We start from the raw sequence: 21,328 nt of genomic DNA, 5'->3' as shown, positions 1-21,328 counted from the left end.
TTGTCAAACTAATTTTCCATAAAGATGGTGTTAAAATAATTCAGCAAATGAAATAATTACATTATACAGCTTGTAATTTGAATTTACCATAAAATTATATTTTTAAATGTACAATTTTGGGCGATAAGGAAGGAAATGAATATTTGCCATTAAAAGAAAAGCAACCCTACATTTTTACTAATTTTATTTTTCTTCTGTTAAAGATCTTAATTATATATTCACAGGAAGTTTGACAAAATATTCTAGATCTACTATTAAATTAAAGATTTCCTACAATGAAATATCATTCATTATAATTACTAGTGTTCATGGCCTTTTTTTCTTTTTCTTCTTTTTATGGCACTGCTAAGTGGTTAAATATATGCTGTTCTGTAAAGTGGATTTTGGTTTAATGGCTGGAGAAAATAAATGAAAACTCAAAAATTTTAGTTGCTAGTTTTTCACTCTTATTACCAACACACATTATCTCTTTGAGAAAATTATCTAAGGGATCTTCTAACTGTATAGCCTTAAAAAGTCCTATTAATTGAAACTTATTGAGATTTCCAACATCATCTATGGGAAGAGTGCAAACCAGTATTCTTCAAATGTGCCTTAATTCAAATCCTGTCTTCTTAGTAATTGCTGACTTTGGACACCTCACCTCATCACCTGAGTCTGAGTTTTCTAATTCACATAGGAATAATAATGCTCAGCTCATAAATAGATTTTTAGGATTTAACATGATCACGTGTGCACAGTTCTTAGTATTGAGTAGTAAGTAGTTGGTGCCCAGTGAACTATTATCATCATATGAATAAATGTAAAATTGGAACCCTTTAGAAAAAGCATGAAGGACTTTTTTAATGACTGGCTGAAAATATACCACTTTAGGTTAACAACTGGTCAATACAAATATATAATTAACTTGACAGACCTTTTGTTCATGGAAGACAGTTGTTTGGCATAATCAACTAAAGTAAATGAATTGTTTTGTGTTATAAATAAAGCTCATGTGAGAGAGGTGTACATCAGCAGAGTCAATATCTTTCAATTTGTACCCTTAGTGTATCTTTTGAGACAAAGAAAAAAAGGAATGAAAAATAAGAGAATGATTATGTAATTAATGAACATAAATGGCTTGTAATTCTGAAACACTTATAAATGAAGCATTGTTCATATTTATATCTTCTATTTTCTACTGTTTCTCTTTTTTTTGAAGTTAGGAACAATTTGTCAGCAAACTGCTTATGATTGCTGTTCAATTTCAGTTATTTATAATGGTAGTTTGGCAACCAACAGCTCTCCTTTCATTTACCTTAAATGAGTAAGGTTTTACACTTAAATGGTTATTTGTGATTAAATATCTGAATGCAGTCATGTGAAAAGGTGCTTCAGGCTATTGTTTGTGAATGCCAAGTACATCTGATTAATAGAAACAGACTGCTTTATATGCATTTCTGGAATTTTTAATGCACATTTGTCTGTGAAATTAGCAATACATTTTTATATTTATTGCATTTGTAGGGCATATTAAGTTATGGAAACAATATGTATCATACCAGAGCTTTAATAAATCTGCCTCCATAATATTCTTTTAAGATGCATAGAAATGTGTACTACTGATCTGAGACTAAAAACCTATTCATTGAAATAAAATTACCTGGAGAGTTAATATATTGTGAATAGCATCAATCAATGAAAATTAGTCTCTGGGTTGGAGATCTTATGTAACTTATGCCTATACAGCTTTATAAGTGTTCAGATTTCAAATGTGAAAATAGTTTTTTCATGAATGAGGTCTTGCTTGGTGCCAAGAACCGCAAGTAGTTTGTATGATCTATTTAATCCTCACAGAAGCCATATGAGATATGTTGTATCATCCCCACTTACCAAACAATACAGGTTCAGAAAGTGAGTTAATTTATTCAAGGTCACACCCTAGCAAATGCCTTCAGCTATGACTCAAATCCACCTGTGTCTGAAAGGAGATTAACACTGTGCCTGGAGCATAGTAAATGCTTAGCAGTTATTACTACTCTTTTGCTATCCTTATTTATTATTTATTACTATTCTAGAAGAAATACAAAGATTTTAATTATACGTTATTAGTTACAATGAAGTTCTACAATTTAATCAGCTTGTCTTTCTGATTATGCTTACAAGAACCACATCTAGGGTCACGCTTCCAAAAAGCAGATGATTTATACAAGTAAAGCAGTGAAAAGGAATAAAGGAAAGCTGGAGTGTGTACATTCCCATTTAAACGGGACAGTTGCCCCCTCTGGCTAAAGTCATTTTGCCCTATAGGAAGAGAGACTAATTTTAAAGTGGAACTTGAAATAGAGTTTTATGTAAAGTCATCTAATTGTCAAAGAAAACAACTCAACTAATCTTAAAGAGAATATTAAGGTCTGTAGTCCAATAAATCATGACTATGGGTCAAATTTGGCTTGCAGGTCAAAATTTGCCACTTGAGTGTTTTACCTGAATTCCTTTTCCCAAGATAAATCTATCTCATGTTACCCATTTATTCATTTGTTCATTCGTTCATTCTAGGAGAGTCTGTTAAAGGACCAGTTAGTAAGCACATTTATCTCCAGCTATTTCTCGAATGCATCTTTCTTTTAGGCAAATCTTCTTAGTTACACACACACACACACACACACACACACACACACACACACACACACACACTCTGTACTGTTTTCTGTCCCTAAAGTTTCTTTTACTTTAAATATTTTTCTTAAGTCTTGCTCATTGTTCCAGACTCAGCACCAAGACCCCTCTTTATAAAATATTTTCTGACCTCTGTATAAAACATTTTAAAATGTTTATAAACCATCTCTTTTTAAAACATCCTCTGACCTCTCTTTATAAGACAGATTCCAGCCCATGCTCTAGGCACTAGCTATAATTTTTCTCCAAATAAAGATGTGAAAACATGGTTTATCATTTCATTGTTCTGAAGATGTTTTAAAATATATGAACTTTGCCTCTTTAAATGTCTGTAAAGAGCAAACATTCTATTTAGGGTGATCATGTAATTTATTGTTCAAATCTAAGATAACTTTTGAGAGTAAAAGGGGACACTTAAACATTAAGCTGGACAACAGGCATAAACTAGAACAATAGTAGCCAAATCAGTTTGTATCATTGTTTTAATTGTCAGATTTTCATTGTGTTCCCATTCCACCCGCCATCACCACCAAAATGCCTGTTTTGAGCAAAGAGCTGAGTGTCAGATAATAAATTTAAAAAGGAATGAGTCAGGAAATAGCAGCAAAACAGTCTTAAGCAACAAAATGCAACCAACGAAATGGATTTCCGTGAACTTGGTGCAAAGTGAATTTAACTGAAATGTAGGTCACATACCAACTTCATAACCACTGTCAAGCCACTATCAGCAGCCTCATGCCTTCTATTTCATGACCTATTCATTCTTTGTAGTCTTTTGCTTTGCCTCTTGGTGTTATATTCTGCAAGACTCTTTTGCTTAATCACAGCTACTTAAGTCTGACATGGCTACCTCATGCTGTCCTATGTCCTGCCCTTGGTTGCCAGCAGTCAGCCTCTCTCTATACATATATCTCCTACTTAAATTTGTAATCTGCTTGTCTCATCCCACTTTAGCTCCTCAGGGAGGACATCTTTAAGTATCATGCTGTCATTTGCCCACCAAATAGCTGATTTTGACAGAGCATTTTCTGTGCTCTTCACTCTTTGACACCTCTGTTAAGAATACGCTCATGCTGGATAATACAAAATACCAAGGGCCATATCTTATACCGTTGAAAATTCTCAAGGAGATGGATTCCTTAGTCATGAGACGTTGATGTCTCCCGGCCTTAAAGGACTGCACGGTGCCCCTGCATTTGTTCCCATCCCCATTATTACTGCCTGCACTGCTGTAGCAGTCGACTAGCCACTCACTTCATTGTCTCTCCAGCCAGACTTTTCTCTACATTTCCACCTGACTGATGTTTTGAAAATATAAATCAGACATCGCTCCTCTGTTTAAAATTCTTTTATGGCTACACAGTCATAAGTTCAAAACTGTGGAATTACATTTAAAGCCTCCACAATTGACACCCAAATTACCTACCAGCTTCATCTCTCACTATTCAGTTACATACATCTAGTCATCTAACTGCACTGTCCTGAAAAGACATTGACCTTTCACATTTCTGCTTCTTTTGCAAACTCTCTTCCATGTTCCTGGAACGCTTATGTCCACATTCAAAAATCCATAAATTCTTAGTCATTTTCCAAGGCCCAGGTCAAATGATACTTTAAGTACTAATGAACTTCTAGGCAGAATTAGTCACTCCCATATCTGCAGTGCCCTGGCACTATGTGTGTATTATATTAGAATGGCTGTATATCCTCGTTTGCCCAAGGCAGCCCTGGTTTATGCCTATTTTCCTGGCATCATGACTTGTTTGACATTTGGTCTGTATTTTCCATTTTCAACAAAGTATCATTGTTAATAGTTCTGTTTAAATAGCCAAGATGTATTTATTAGCTATTGTCTTTGTGTTTGATCTCATGTAGTAGTGTGTGAGATAGATTCCCAGTGCTCAGGGTAATTATAATACATGATTAATTTTGAAAGACAAATACTGATAACCCATCTCTATTTCCCAGTCTTTTGTGGATGCCAGGTAACTTACACTTCCCTTTCATGGGTAGCATATAGGGCTCTCGTAGATAAAATGAAAATATTCTCAGATATTAACATCTAACTCATTCTGATCTTAGATGGTATCGGGAGAACTATTTGATACTGTTGCCCTGCCAGCTATTTTGTATAGCAGCAAGTTATGTCATAATCTATTCTGTGGCTTGAAAGATACATAAAGCTGTCAGGCCATGAGTTGGCCAAATCACTGAGAAATATGTATTCTTGAAATATGCATAGAAGTAGAGGTTGCACAGATGTGCTGTAGAGCCATAGTCTAAATGTTCTTGCCATGAGTGTTTGTTATTTATTTTATAGGATAAATTAACAATTATTTATTTTATCATACTGTTTTATTATTTTACAATAGACATTTATGGCAGCAGTGGGATAGAAAGTACGTACTGAATATTCATTTCTTAAGAAAGCTTAATTCCACCAAGATTTCTAAAAGAAAGTTCAGTTGTCAGGAAGACCCAGCAGATATCAACAAGGATGTCAGACAAACATATTCTTGCAAAATTTGAAGCTAAACCCAAAAAGATAGCAGGAGAAGATCTAGAAGAATTTTTGTTTATTATGATTTGTGAATCAAAGCATTTTAGTACATCCAGAAACACATTTTTTAAAAAGTGGGGAGTTCCACATGATCCCATTTCAATTAAACATATTTAGGTAAATTGTAAAAATATTTTTAGAGGGTAAATCACATACCGATTGGTTATTTTTCTATACAATCAACAATTAGTAGAATACAGAATAAAAGGAGACTTCCTTGGCTTATATATTATATTAATATTCTGTTAAGCTACAGTGGGGGCAATTTTATATTCTAAAATATGAAACATAATTAAATGGTGATTTGGAGCCATGATAATACATTAACAACATCTTTGTCATTTTAAAGTACCTGATGTATTAAGTTGATTATTATTATGATTATTTTAAAGTACCTATCTACTATAGCTATGTTCTTTTTAGTTGAATTATTTCCTAAATAAAATTTCTCCCTGGTTTTAGATTTATCCCTGGGACCCTGATATCATTGATATTAATAGACCAATTTTTCCTAATAACTTGTTAACCTCATGTGAAAGATGGGATATTTTGATTGAGAATGTAGTATATATGATATTAAACATGAGATTTAGACCTAACAGTATATTAATATTTTAAGATATTGATACTTGATATTTTTATTTTATGAACAAATTGCCTACAAATTTTAATATGATAAGTTGTTGGAATACCTGTTTGGATTAACTACATGGTTCTTAGACTTTTATTACTTACATATTAAGGATTTTATACAAGTTGCTCATAATGTCTGCTAATCATCAATTTTTTTTTTTTATTTTGATGTGCTAATCATCAAAAAAACCCAATAACAAGAGTCTGTCATACAGAGTGAAGTAAGTCAGAAAGCGAAAAACAAATACCGTATGCTAACACATATATATGGAATCTAAAAAAAAAAAAACGTCATGAAGAACCTAGGGGCAGGACAGGAATAAAGACTCAGACCTACTAGAGAATGGACTTGAGGACACAGGGGCAGGGAAGGGTAAGCTGGGATGAAGTGAGAGAGTGGCATGGACATATCATATATACACTACCAAATGTAAAACCGATAGCTAGTTGGAAGCAGCCACATAGCACAGGGAGGTCAGCTAGGTGCTTTGTGACCACTTAGAGGGGTGGGATAGGGAGGGTCGGAGGGAGATGCAACAGGGAGGAGATATGGGGTTATATGTATATGTATAGCTGATTCACTTTGTTATAAAGCAGAAACTAACACACCATTGTAAGGCAATTATACTCCAATAAAGATGTTAAAAAACAAAACAAAACAGTAACATCTCAATTAAAATAAAAGAAAATTGATGATGAAAATGCAACTTGTACACGATGTATGTTAACATACATGGGGATCATGTGGTATCACTGACCATGAGAAAACTAGAAGACATAAATCTGTTTTAAAAAAAGCATGACTTTTCATTTAGAACAAATGAAAACTCTGCTAATTTCATCACTTTATGTTCTAAATTCTCTTCTGCATATATGAAAAGTGTTAATATGCCAGCTTCCTTAGCAGAAGAACTTCCCAAATAGTTAAATAAGTCCAATCTTATATGTCACAGCAGTAGCATTAATCACCTCAAATATTTTAATTCCAGCAAAAGTTTTACTTTTTACCTCCATTTTATGAAGCAGAATATAGTCTTTGCAAGTTCATTGTGATAAAGATGAAACATCTCATATTATAAATTTAGTTACAATTTTAACGTTTCAATAATTAAATTTACTTAGACTTATTTTATGGTCCAGCATATAATTTTCTAAAAGAATCATGTGCATTTGAAAAGAATGTACACTTGCCATTATTGTGAATTAAATACCAATTAGATACAGTTGGTTGATAGCATTGTGTTTCAAGTGTTCTATATTATTATTGATATTTTGTCTACTTTTTTTAAAATCCACTAAAGAAAGAGTAGCATTGAAATCCCCAACAGCAATTGTGGATTTGCCTGTTTATTCTTTCTATCTTATCATGTCCTGTCATGTTTGTGTATCATGAAGATCTGTTACTAGGTGTGTACGTTTGAGTTGCTATGCCTTCTTAATGAGTTGACTGTTTCATTACAATGAAGTAGCTTTATTTTTCTCTGGTAATTTTCCTTGTCTTGAAGTTTGCATTGTCTGATATGAATATCTTATAATTAGTGTTTGCATGGTATTTCATTTAGCATCCTTTTAACTTTTTAGTGTCTTTATATTTAAAGTAGGTTTCTACTTTAAACAGCACATGATTGAGATAGTACTTGCTTGAGTCTTATTTTTTTATACAGTCTGAAGATTTCTGCCTTTTAATTGTAGTCTTTATTTTTTTTCATCTTTATTGGAGTATAATTGCTTTACAATGTTGTGTTAGTTTCTGCTGTATAACAAAGTGAATCAGCTATATGCATACATATATCCCCTCGCTCTTGCATCTCCCTCCCACCTTCCCTATCCCACCCTCCTTATCCCATCCCTCTAGGTGGTCACAAAGCACCGAGCTGATCTCCTTGTGCTATGCAGCAGCTTCCCACAAGCCATCCACTTTACATTTGGTAGTGTATATATGTCAGTGCTACTCTCTCACTTCGTCCCAACTTCCCCTTCCCCCAAATTGCAGTCTTTAAATCATAGACCGTTCACACATAGTGTAATTGTTATGGTTTGGTTTGGCTGCCATATTGTTATTTACTTTTATTGGACCCACCTGTGCATTTCCACGATCATTTTCTTCCCCTCTATTAACTTATTGGCTAAACATTTTGGAGGTGAGGGTGTACTTGCTCTAATATTAATAGCATACATCTTTGATCAAAACCTACCATTAACTTCTATTACACACCGTCAAATATAATGTAAGAATGATAGTGTATTTACATTTCCCCCTTCTTTCCTCTGCACTATTGTTTCCATTTATCTTACTTCTATTTATATTAACACCACAATACATTTTTGTTTTTTGCGGTACGCGGGCCTCTCACTGTTGTGGCCTCTCCCGTTGCGGTGCACAGGCTCCGGACGCGCAGGCTCAGCGGCCATGGCTCACCGGCCCAGCCGCTCCGCGGCAGGTGGTATCTTCCCGGACCGGGGCACAAACCCATGTCCCCTTCATCGGCAGGCGGACTCTCAACCACTGCGCCACCAGGGAAGCCCCACAATACATTTTTTAAACTTTAAGCAAACAATTATCTTTTAAATATTTTTTAAATGAGACAAAGATCACATATTAAAATTATAGTGTTAAGGATAAGGCTATTTGTTTTGTGATAATAATGCAAATATAAATTTTGGTGACACAACTTCATGGGAAAAACAAAGCTCTTATAAAATTAAGAAACAGGTATATACTTAGAATTGGTTGTGGTGTACATATAATTCATAACTGTAACCAAGCAAATTCTACCCATCACAATAAAACTGTCATTACAATTTACAAATATTTTAATATACAGCATAATAATTGAATTACATTTTTTTTGTGTGTGTATGACAAAGTAATGCTGATTCAAAAATAAATAAACTTTAGTATGTCAGTACCAGCTTCTGTTTTCGCTACTCATTGTCATTCAGACTTAGAAAAGTTTGCATCTCTGAAGCACTCTTTTTCATAATCAACCAAAATGCCCTACTATGGTTTTGAAATTTTTGAAAATAAAACCTTTAAATTTGGTTGATTTATATTAAAATCATATGAAAATCTTTAATCAAAATATTCAGTTATTGGCATGTTAAAGATCTTCAGCTTTTGAAAATTTTGGTGAATTATAATTATTGAAAACAAAGTTTGGAAATAGGAAGACATTTAAATGCTATTTTTATGAAAGTTAAAAGTTAAAACACTGTATAAAATTAAAATTTGCAACTATTATTGTCCTGTAGCATGATTTGACTTGTGAAAAGAGAGTATCTTTTGATGAAGTTCTTATTTTTTAATCAGATTGAATTTATATTTTATATCATAATGGAATAAAATTGAGAAAACATAGAATTATACAGCTTACAAGTGAACTATTCCAAAAAAAGTCATAATTTAAGACAACTTGGTAACTTTTATATTATAAAAATTTTTGTCAAGAAAGGTATCTGAAAAGAAGTAAAAATTTACTATCTGTAAAAATACTTAAGCTGAAATATTTACACATTGTTGTATGAAATAAAATCAAATTGAAACTCTCCCCTATTTTAAAGAATTAGTCCTAAGCCTACCAGATACCTCAATACCTATAAAGAAAAACCTTTCTCAATTAAAAATAGTATGGCCTTAGAGACCTCTGTTAACATGCCAACGATTTAAAATGTATTAAAAATACCTTTAACAATACCAATAAAAATAAGAATACATTGAAAACCACATACTTAAGAAAAAATAGTAAAATTACCTTAAATATGTCTAGGAAACCAATTAGAGAATGTACATTTATACCACAAATGATCATTTTGCTTATCTTATTTTTAATACTTAATAATTCATATAAAGATGTTTTTGTGTGCACAGACATGGCATTTTAATTTTTTAGAAATTATTTTTAGTAGTTTTTGTGTAGATACTTATTTTGAAAAATTCATCAATGTAATATTATCAATCTGGTAAATCAGTACATATTTTAATTACATAATTTAAATTACTTTTAGTTTTTTATTTCATGCCCACAATTATTCACTTTCAATGACAAATGTCACCTGATTTTAATAAACATTTTATTGTATTAAAGACATACACATCTGCTGTCCCTCTTAGACTGTGTTCCTTTGAAGCGCAAGGTTTATCCTATTAATATTTGTGTCACCAGAACTTGGCATTGTACCTGGTATTTAGTACTTAGTAAATGTTAAATGAATCTGATTGAGTAGGAAATTTTTTAATAATGTAAAATTAAAAGCACACTGGTATTATATACTGTCAGTCAAGACTAATATAAAACAATATTTATATGTTTTTACTCATTTTGCTCATTAATTCTGGTGATCTCCAAATATTAGAATTCAATTCTGAATTAGACTTCTATATAATCCTTTATAATCCTTGGATATAAAATCAGTTTCCTGTTTAGGTACCTTTGACAGTCTTCAACCTAACATGCCTTTTGATTTCAAAGAAATTAGACCAGTGATTTTATTTTCACTTTTGTCCATGTATTAGAGTACAAGAATCAATGATGGTATGGAGGTGTTGGCTCTTATTACAGTTCATCCCCAATATAAAACATACTTGGCTTATAGTGGGTACACAACAATTACCTGGTGAAATAAATGAATAAATATGTATTTTAAAAAGGCTTTTCTGGGCTTCCCTGGTGGCGCACTAGTTGAGAGTCTGCCTGCCGATGCAGGGGACACGGGTTTCGTGCCCCGGTCCGGGAAGATCCCACCTGCTGTGGAGCGGCTGGGAGCGTGAGCCATGGTCGCTGGGCCTGCGCGTCTGGACCCTGTGCTCCGCAATGGGAGAGGCCACAACAGTGAGAGGCCCGCGTACCGAAAAAAAAAAAAAAAAAAAAAGTGTTTCTTTCTTTTTTTTTTTTTTTTTTAATGCCCCCCAGAATCTGAGAATGGAAACTTATTTGGAAGTAGGATCAAGGTATTTCTATATAAAGTACTTGGAATATATTATAACACTAGCTTTGTGGTTTCTTTTGCATTGGCAGCTTTATTTCCCTCCAGAGTTGATAGGAGGAAAATCTCTGTCATGCTGCTATCTACTTTAACCTGACTTGCCATATCATTAGATGTATCCTTAGAAACATAATGAAATTCTAAAGATAGCCATGTTACTGAGTAGCTAGCAGAGTGTAGGCCTAATAATGATGTTGAACATTCTTTGTAAAATTGATGGGTCTTGTACAAAGCAGGCACTCAGTCAAGGGCAAAATTCTCCAGGATGAAATCCACCTCTAGTTTACCATATGCATTTCACATATTTTCCGATTGATTTGATTCTAGGTGGGATTTCCTTGCAGGTTAAATATTCCCATTACCCAGCTTGATTTCCTTATAGTGGATTTCCTGAAGTGGAGAATATCGTGTCATTTCTTAGTCAATACAAAAATATAAGGCAATAAAACTGGAAGAGAAGAGTGTAAGGCCTTGTGAATACCAAATCTGGACTGTGACCTTGCTGAAGTTTCTTGACATATTGAAAAAAAATATACAACAACTTCTTAGACAAACTACACAGTCAATAGTAAAATCTAGTGGTCTTTAAAGATTTATCTCAGAGTTTATATTTTCATAGAATTGTACAATATAATTGTTAGAATAGAACTTTAAGATTATTTTCTAATACTAAATCAGGCAGGTAAAAAATTATTACTGTGTCAATTTTACCGATGAGGCAGTTAAAATTCAGGGAACTTGGGCTTCCCTGGTGGCGCAGTGGTTGAGAGTCTGCCTGCCGATGCAGGAGACACGGGTTCGTGCCCTGGTCCGGGAAGATCCCACATGCCGCGGAGCAACTAAGCCCGTGAGCCATGGCCGCTGGGCCTGCGCGTCCGGAGCCTGTGCTCCGCAATGGGAGAGGCCACAGCAGTGAGAGGCCCGCATACCGCAAAAAAAAAAAAAAAAAAATTCAGGGAACTAATACAACCTGGTCAGTGTCCCTTTCTTACAACAGTACAGATTACAGTACAAGTTTTCTGCTTTTGATTTTATCCAACTGTATAGAATCTAAGGTTTTCCTCTTTTGAAAGTTTTTGAGATAAACAAGTTTATACCAAAGAGTCTACTTTCTGAATGGAAAGGACACACAACTTATGAGTGATTTAAGTGTATTTATTCTTTGTTGCACAGAGCAATGCCATAAGCAAACTGGACTGTTAATTTGCCCAAAGTCACTAAGATAGTAATTCAGACATTATCTCTGAATTATCATCCATAATATAGTCAAAACTTATACATGTGCTAGTTAGGACTGTGAAATATGTATTAGGTGAGGTGCGCATTTCCAATTAAATTACACTCTCAATTAGATGAAACAAATATAAAATGAGAAGTCAGAAGTATATTTACAGTACTGATGAGTTGTAAAAATGGTGAGAACTCAGTCATTTTCTGTAGTATTTAGTGCTATCAGTATTATTTTGAAAACAGCCTCAGGTTATCCAGATAGATTAAACAAATTAAAATGTAATATAAATTTTGTTACCGCAGTCTTGGAATAAATGTTTCCCAGTGTCAAACAAATGCTAAATTATAAACAAGCCTTAAGCAGACATTGAAATGACTAGTTGTAATTTTGTTCATTCATTCATCCATTCATTCATTTCACACACTTTTAAAAAAATAAATTTATTTATTTATTTATTTATTTATTTATTTATGGCTGTGTTAGGTCTTCGTTGCGGTGCACGGGCTTCTTATTGCTGTGGCTTCTCTTGTTGCGGAGCACGTGCTCTAGGCACACAGGCTTCAGTAGTTGTGGCACGTGGCCTGAGTAGTTGTGGCTCTCGGGCTCTAGAAAACAGGCTCAGTAGTGGGGGCGCTTGAGCTTAGTTGCCCTGTGGCATGTGGGATCTTCCTGGATCAAGGCTCAAACCGGTGTCTCCTGCACTGGCAGGCGGGTTCTTAACAACTGAGCCTCCAGGGAAGTCACCCACACATATTACTTGAACTTTTTTTTTTTCATTGAAGTATAGTTGATTTACAGTGTTGTGCCAGTCTCTGCTGTACAGCAAAGTGACTCCGTTACATACATATAGACATTCTTTTTTTATATATTCTTTTCCATTACAGTCTATCACAGGATATTGAATATAGTCTCCTATGTTGTACAGTAGGACCTTGTTGTTTATCCTTGATGAACTATTTTTAACTGTCGTGAAAGATTCTCTTCAATTTCTTACATATAAGGACAATTTATTCCTAGGGTATAGCAACGCTTGATTTGATAAGATCCCATGTTGCTAACAATAAATGCAGTAATGCTTTCAGTGGATTTAGACTATTGGTGAAGGTTAAAAGCATTGTAAAAACAATTCCTAAGAAATGCTAATGTAAACTTTCTTAACTTGAGCATAAACTTTTTCAATTTACATACACTTATATATAATTAGCATGTGAATAACATCTTGAAAAATTATTTTTACTGTATACGATAAGTAGCTATGAAATGGTATTACTTTTACATATCTATTTTTTTCACACCCTGAGTCATGAGAATTTTTAAGAAAAAAACTATTACGGATACAAGTGGGGTTTGGTGGAATAAAAACAGTTCAATTTTAAAGGAAAAGTTTGTCATTACAAATTTATTTCTGACTTATTATAATAACCAGATATAAAAATTCATTTTGTTAGAAGTAAATGCTACCATACAGAATAAAATCACTTGCATACAAAATAAAGTAAAAATTACAAGATTTTGTATGTTTGCTAATGTTCAGTTTATTTCTTATGTCAGTGATTTTACATTCTATGGTGAATTTATTTCTAACAAAAGTATTTGTATCTGGGTATTCTATTAAATTAGAAATAAATTTGCAATGAGAAATTTTTACTTTCAAATGGAACAATATTTATTTGATTTTATTGATATCAGTAGCATAGGAAACATTTTATACACAGGTAAAATTTAATATTTTTTACATTTTCACTTACAAAAATTTGAAAATTAAAAGATTTTATAATTTTGCAAATGTTTTGGACATGGTAAGCTGAGGGGCCTATTAGATATACAAGAAGTTAAATAGGCAGTTGAATAGAATGGTCTGAAGCTCAGGAAAGACATTAAGACTGAATATATAAATTTGGGAAGCATTAAACTAAAAACAGCATTTAAAACCATGGGATAAGGTGAAATTATCGAAGGAGAAATTGTAGAAAGATGGGAGCAGAACCATTAAGAACTAATCCCTGAGGTACTACAGCTCTCAGTCATTGGGTTAACAAGGTAGAGATAGCAAAAGATACCAAAAAGAGCAGCAAATAAGCCAGAAAAGAGAACTAGCCGTCTGATGACTGAGAAGCCAAGAAAAAAAGTGCTGTGACAAATGTTGCCAAGATGTTTCTGAACAAAGAAGGCGCTAAGTTATCATTGAATTTGGCAGCCTAGATTTAACAAGGACAGTTTAGTGAATATGTCTGATGAATGGCAGATGAAACCGGAGACAGTTGTATAGACATCTCCCTCAGGACAGATGTTTAATAGATTTCCTACTAAAGAAAGGAGGGAAATGAGAAAAATCGTTGGAAGAGAATGGGAATGGAATGCGGAGTTTTGTTGTTTATTTAAGATGGAAGTTGTAAGCCACATTTGTATGTTTTTGAGAGTGACCCAGTACAAAAGGAAAACCTAGTGATTCAGAAGAGATGAAAAATGTTCAGGAATGAAGTCCTTGAGAAATAGAAAGGTTTTAATACCAGCAGGACAAGAACTAGGGTTAGCCTTACGTAGAGCAAGGGCACCTTCTTCACTGCTACAGGAGAGGAAGTAGAGAATATGGATGCAGACGCCAGAGATTTGGTGAGGGTGTGCCTATCTTATTGCTTCTAGTCTCTTAATGAACTGTAAGGAAAGAAATCAGAAAAAAGAGAGGACAGGGAGAGCAAGAATGAGAAGAACAATTGGAGGGGAAATGTTCTTGTTACTGTAATTACTTAATACCATTTGACACGGATATGGCTAAATTTGGCATATATCAGGTTAAATTTTATTTTTATTACTTCTAATAATACCTGCAAAATAACCTTGAGTCTTTCTTTTCTGCTTCCCTTGATGGTGAAATATCAGGAGCAAGAAAATTTTTGTGTGTAATGAAGGGTTATAAACTGTTCTTGCCTTTCTGTTTCAATGTAGGTCTAACTTTTTTGCCCAGTTCTTTTGTTAATAAACAACTGTCAAAGTTCCATTAGTAGGGCATGGCTTTTTATTGTTTTATCTGATAATGGGATAGGTTTGTGCTGAGACAGTATACTCTAAAGGCTAAGAGCCCTGCTGTTTCTTGATTCAAATTCCAACTCTGCTAAGAGCAAACATTTAATATCATGAAGGCTTATTTTACCCATTTAAAGTAGGGATAATAATACTTCGTAACGATTTGTGATTTAGCCTAAGAGTATAAACTTAGCTTCTAGTTAAGTGTTTTGCACAATGTATGCTCCCAATAGAGACAATAATAGTAATCATCATTATTTTATTGGTATCTATTCTGACTGCCCTTCACATTGAACAACTACATCTCTTTCTTAGGTACACAGATTTATTTCAGTTTGACCAAATATACACCAGTGGAATCCTGTGAATAAGACTGTATTGTTAATATTTGTGTAATTTTTTAAAGTAAGAAGTTAATACATTTAAAGCTAAGTGTTATAAACATGTAGGTTTTTGGACTATTCCAATCAGAATGATAGGCAGGTACGTAGCTGCTCTTCTGATTTTAAAATGACAATAAGGATTAATAACATATTTTAGAAATTTCAATTGAAGTAATTATTTCACTTGAGCTTTATACCATAGTTCACACTTTCAGCCCTGTTTTTTGCAAACACTCTATCACTTTTACTTAAGAAATATCCCTCGGTAATGGTCTCATGTCTGCATAGGACACTTCATCCACTTTAAGTAACTATGTGATGTTGGTCAGGCTTCTTATCTTTTTTTAACCTCAATCTTCAAATTGGGAAAAAATGGATACTAATAGTACCCAGACTTCTTGTGAATCAAATGAGATACAGATCATAGTACAAGTGTTTGAAAGATAGTAAGTATCCAATAAATATTACATAATGACAATATTAACTAGTCACATACTCTTCTATTTATATACCTTTTCCCTCTGACTATTATTATTTTTACTGAATAATCAGCTGTGAAACAGACGAACCAGTTGATAATTCCTATTCTAGACTAACCAAAATGTAAATGGCCATTTCTTTTGGGGGTGGTGACAAGGAAGGAAAGTCATCTTTTATAGTCAATTACATTAGGTTTTGAAACCTAAATCCAAAATATATTTGGATAGAATAGCATGTAAGCCTATTATATACACTTTCTAGAATGTTCCTTTCATGATATCATTGCAGGTGAGATAACAAGTTTGTTAAGACCCTTTATCTTTGTTGGAATTTATGCTTACTTTACATATTTATGTTAAGAAAAATCAGGAATAAATGACAAACTTAAACCTAATAGAACAAATACAGATATTCATTTCATCAATTAAATTTGAAGTAATTTGGACTTAAAAAACTGAGATAATAAATAGAAATTACCTATCTTAATACACTGGTGGCAGGTATATTATTTTCTAATATATACTTTTAAAATTTTTATATCTTTAAAATAGTTGATAAATTAAAATACTTAATTGCAAAACAGTCCTTATTCTATAGAAACACCCTGTATATTATTCCACAGTAGAAGAGAATAGAGAGGAACAAACATCTTCTTAAAAATATATATATAACAACAGTAATAAAATGCAAATCAGAATTATATATCTTGAGAATTGTATGTTCTACAAAATTAAACAAAAAATGTCAAATAAAAATTCTTAATCTATTTTTACATATGTGACTAATACTTTTAGGTTTTAATATTATATAATTGTTTTAAAATATGCTAATTTTGTGAGATTATTTCAGTCCTAATTTCCAAGGAGATAACAGCATGACTTTTTAAATGTTTATTTATTTTCTTCAATGGCTATAGTTTCTATTTAATACAGAAAAGAAGAACGACCAATGCCAAAATTAATGTAATTTTGTCTACCCACAAACACAGTGTATAACCAGCATAGAGATTAAACTTTGAATAAGAAAATAAGACAATAGCATTCACAGCAAGTAATTCTTTCTGTGTGTATTTAACTAATTGCTTTCAGAACTCAAGTAATTGCAAGAAGAAAAAATTTATTTAGTCTTTCACTAAACCCCATCATTCTCTATTGTGTTTTAAAATCTTACTCGTAATTTATTTATTAGTTGAGAGAAAAAGGAAGAGTACAGTTTTACCACCTCTCTTCCTTCAAGTCAACCAGACCCAAAGGCAAATGAATATTTTTACATATTATATATTACCTATCATATTGAAGCCTTTATATTTTAGCTACTAGGTTCCACTTTAAATCTTTAAGCACAGTGACTGACAATAGGGCCAAAACATCTTTTTTCCCTCAAACTCTGGTAAGACGTGGTTATAACAACTGCTTTCATTTCAGTGTTTTTGTAACATTGTTATATGTACATTTTTACTTTGAGAATGTTCATATTAAGTTTCAAGCTTTTTGCAGAGTCCAACACATAGGAAGCCTCTACAACAATGACAGAAACAACAACAAAAGAATATTTTTCATAATCTGTATATCATTCTACTTTTCAGCTTGAAAGCTGTAGCACATTTTACATTTATATCACTCCTTTCCAATTAAAACATCCTAATTGTAAATCTTGTATGTAGGACATCCTGCTCCACTTTTGTATTGTAAAACCAATTCATAGATCAGTTTTAGTGGAAACTGACGGTGGAAACCATTCCAGAGCAATTCAAGAAAAGCTTAATGACTGAGTTTATCACAAAAGCATTTACAAAAATAAAAGTCTATCAATATTGAAAGATTATAATTGCCAGACCCTGTAATGCCTGATGGATGTTCTGCAAAGGAACACTGACAGGTATTACAGAACAAATCCTATTGGAAATTGGAACCAAGTCCCTGCCCGACTTCCCTCAATATTCTCCAATATGAGTCTGATTGTTATTCTATTAACAACTAAAATAACTTTCTCAAAAATAACTCTAATGAAAGAAGATTGAATATTTTTAAGATGGACACATTTATGTGCACTGTAGCTTTTCTATTTATGGATAAAATCTCTGTATTTTTTATCATTTCTTAATGGGGTTTATTATATTTAACTGAGAAAGAAAATGTATCTGTAGGACAGTTAACAGGTAGTAGAGGACAGTCTAGTGTAACATTTAAGGGTTTGGCTTCTGAAATCATACTGACTGGGGTTCAAACCTTGGTTCTGCACTCTTTAGTTTTTGTAATATTGAACAGGTTACTTAATCTTCCTAAACTTTAGTTTTCTCACCTCTAAAATAAAAACGATAATGGCACTTGACCCATTGGTTTGCTAGGAGAATTAAAGGAATTATACATGTAACGTCTTCATCCTTGGCCATTGCTCAGAAACACTAGTTTTTCAGTAAAATGAAGCAAATCTGTTAGGATTTCTGATGATGTGTATAATGATACATAGATTTAATTTAAGTGGTCGGTAAAATAATATTTGCAGTCTACATCTTGTAACCCCTTTTAAAAAGTAACCCTTTAAATATTAACCCTTTTAAAAATAACCTTTTAGAGTCATGTACCACAATGTTCGTTGCAGCTCTATTACAGTAGCCAGGATGTGGAAGCAACCTAAGTGTCCATCGACAGATGAATGGATGAAGAAGATGTGGCACATATATACAATGGAATATTACTCGCCATAAAAAGAAATGAAATTGGGTTATTGTAGTGAGGTGGATGGACCTAGAGTCTGTCATACAGTGAAGTAAGTCAGAAAGAGAAAAACAAATACCGTATGTTATCACATATATATGGAATCTTAAAAAAAAAAAAAAAAAAAAAAGGAGGTTCTGAAGAACCTAGGGGCAGGACAGGAATAAAGATGCAGACATAGAGAATGGACTTGAGGACACGGGGAGGGGGAAGTTAAGCTGGGGCGAAGTGAGAGAGTGGCATGGATATATATATGCTACCAAATGTAAAATAGATACCTAGTGGGAAGCAGCCACATAGCACAGGAAGTTCAGCTCGGTGCTTTGTGACCACCTAGAGGGGTGGGATAGGGAGAGTGGGAGGGAGACACAAGAGGGAGGAGATATGGGGAGATATGTATACGTATAGCTGATTCACTTTGTTATAAAGCAGAAACTAATACACCATTGTAAAGCAATTATACTCCAATAAAGATGTTAAAAAACTTAAAATAAAAATATCCTTTTTTTACCTTTTCTGAAAAGATATATAAAACAATTTGTAGTCTGTTCAGTTTTGTGTATATATATATATATATATATATATATATATGTGATTATATATAATATCACTTTTTTGTTGTTGTTGCTTTTATGCAGTCTCAGGCTTAACATACCACCAACATTAGTTTTGTTGTTTTTTTTCAGTTTTTTTAATTGATATGGTCCTCTTGATTCCCAAACGACTTTGAGAGTCAGAACATTACAATATTTGTGTGTAGATTCTCTGGTTTCATTGCTGTGTATGAGTATTAGGCAGATGAGCTATCAATGCAAAAAGTACACCTGGTAGATTGTAACAAATTGTTTGGTATATTGGTGAATCTATCTATCTATCTGTATCTACCTACCTACTTTTGTACCTGTTTACTTACCTACTAGGGATGTATACAACAGAATTTGTTTGTAGGTGCCACCGCTATGCAGTTTGAACAATTTGAAGTCTGTTCAGTTTTTTGTCTGCCTATTTCTTCTTTGTATTCCTAGCACCTAGCACAGTGTCTGGAATATATTGTTAGTAAATGAATCAGTGAGTGAATACCAGTTACGTGTCTGTAATCCAGCCATTTGTGTAGTTACTTTAATATGCAGTTTAAAAAATAATTTGTACAAGGGCTGAATCCTACGTTTATGAATATAGTTTAATAAGTAGCTTAAATGAAAATTTAATAGCTTTTTTGTCTTGATACTTAATTATCATATGCTTTAGGGTAAATCTGCTTTGTGGTAATTCAAAGTAATATCTTGTTCCATTAACCTGAATAATTGTAGTTAATTATACTATTAAATGTGCCCTATACTGTATATAGAAGAACAGTTGCTTTCCTGTGGTCCCATGGTCTCCTCTTATGATTTTTTAAACTTTTTGAAATTTTAAAATAATTGTAGATTTATATGCAATTGTAAGAAATAATAGAGATCCTGTATACCCTTTACCCAATTTCCGCCAATGATGATTTCTTGTATAACTATAGCACAATAACACAAGCAGAAAATTGACATTGATAGCAATCTATGAACCTTATTCAGATTTCATTAGTTTTATAGATGCTCATTTTTGTGTGTATGTTTAGTTTGTATATAGTTTTATGTAGATTTGATCACCACCACAAGAGGTAAACCACAGTATGGTTCCATTACAAAGATCCTTCTAGTTACTGTTTTATAGTCCTAGTCATCTCCTTCCATCCCTTCCCCCTACAATTCTTGGTAACCAGCAATCTGTTTTCCAACTTCATAATTTTGTCAATTCAAGAATGTTACATAAATAGAGGCAAACAGTATAAAACATTTTGCTATTGCATTTTTTTTACTCATCATAATTGCCTTCAGATCCATCCAAGCTGTCTTGTATATCATCATTCCTTTTTTATTACTGACCAGTATTCCATGGTATAAATTTAGTTTAATGATTCACCTGTTGAAGGTGGTTTGTTCCTAGTTTTTAGCTATTACAAATAAAATTCCTGTGAACATCCATGTTCAGGTTTTTATTTCTCTTTAATAAATGTGCAAGAGTACAATTACAGGGTTATGGTAAGCACATTTATTTTTGCAAAAAAGTGCCATCTTCTTTCCACAGTGGCTGTATAATTTTACATTTCTACCAGCAATGGATAAGTAATACAGTTTTTTGCAGAATCTTGCCAGCATTTGGTGTTACTATATTTTTTATTTTAGCTGATCTGATAGGTATGTAGTAATATCTCATTGTGGTTTTAAATTGCATTTCCTTAATGGCTAATAATATTGAACATTTTTTCATGTGCCAACTGGTATCCTCTTTATTGAAATGTTTTTTGCCCATTTTCTAGTTGGATGTTTTTCTTTCTTTTTTTTTCACAGTTGAGTTTTAAGAATTCTTTATATATTCCAGATACAAGTCCTTTGTGGAATATAGCCCATGCAAATATGTTCTTCCAGTCTGCAGCTGTCTTTTCATCCTCTTCACAGTGTCTTTCATGGAGTATCAAAAAACAGATTTTGAGTAAATTTATTATTCAGCTAGTAAAATGCCATGTCCCTGCTCGAAGCAAGTTAACACATAAATTATTTACCAAAAACAATTAAAAAGTGTTTATTGTGCAGGTATTTAAAAATTAGCCCAAGCATTTTTTAAT

General features: G+C 32.9%; 1 protein-coding gene across 7 annotated transcripts in view; it reads left to right on the top strand.

Moving 5' to 3' along the window:
* The window catches only part of CSMD3 (CUB and Sushi multiple domains 3), a 1,102,347-nt gene that overhangs the window by 809,288 nt on the left and 271,731 nt on the right, over positions 1-21,328 (top strand). The gene's annotated exons all lie outside the window — the stretch shown is intronic.

The sequence above is a fragment of the Kogia breviceps genome, chromosome 17, assembly GCF_026419965.1.
Source record: "Kogia breviceps isolate mKogBre1 chromosome 17, mKogBre1 haplotype 1, whole genome shotgun sequence".
In the NCBI taxonomy this organism is placed as follows: domain Eukaryota; kingdom Metazoa; phylum Chordata; class Mammalia; order Artiodactyla; family Physeteridae; genus Kogia; species Kogia breviceps.
This window is presented reverse-complemented; position numbering and strand designations above follow the sequence as displayed.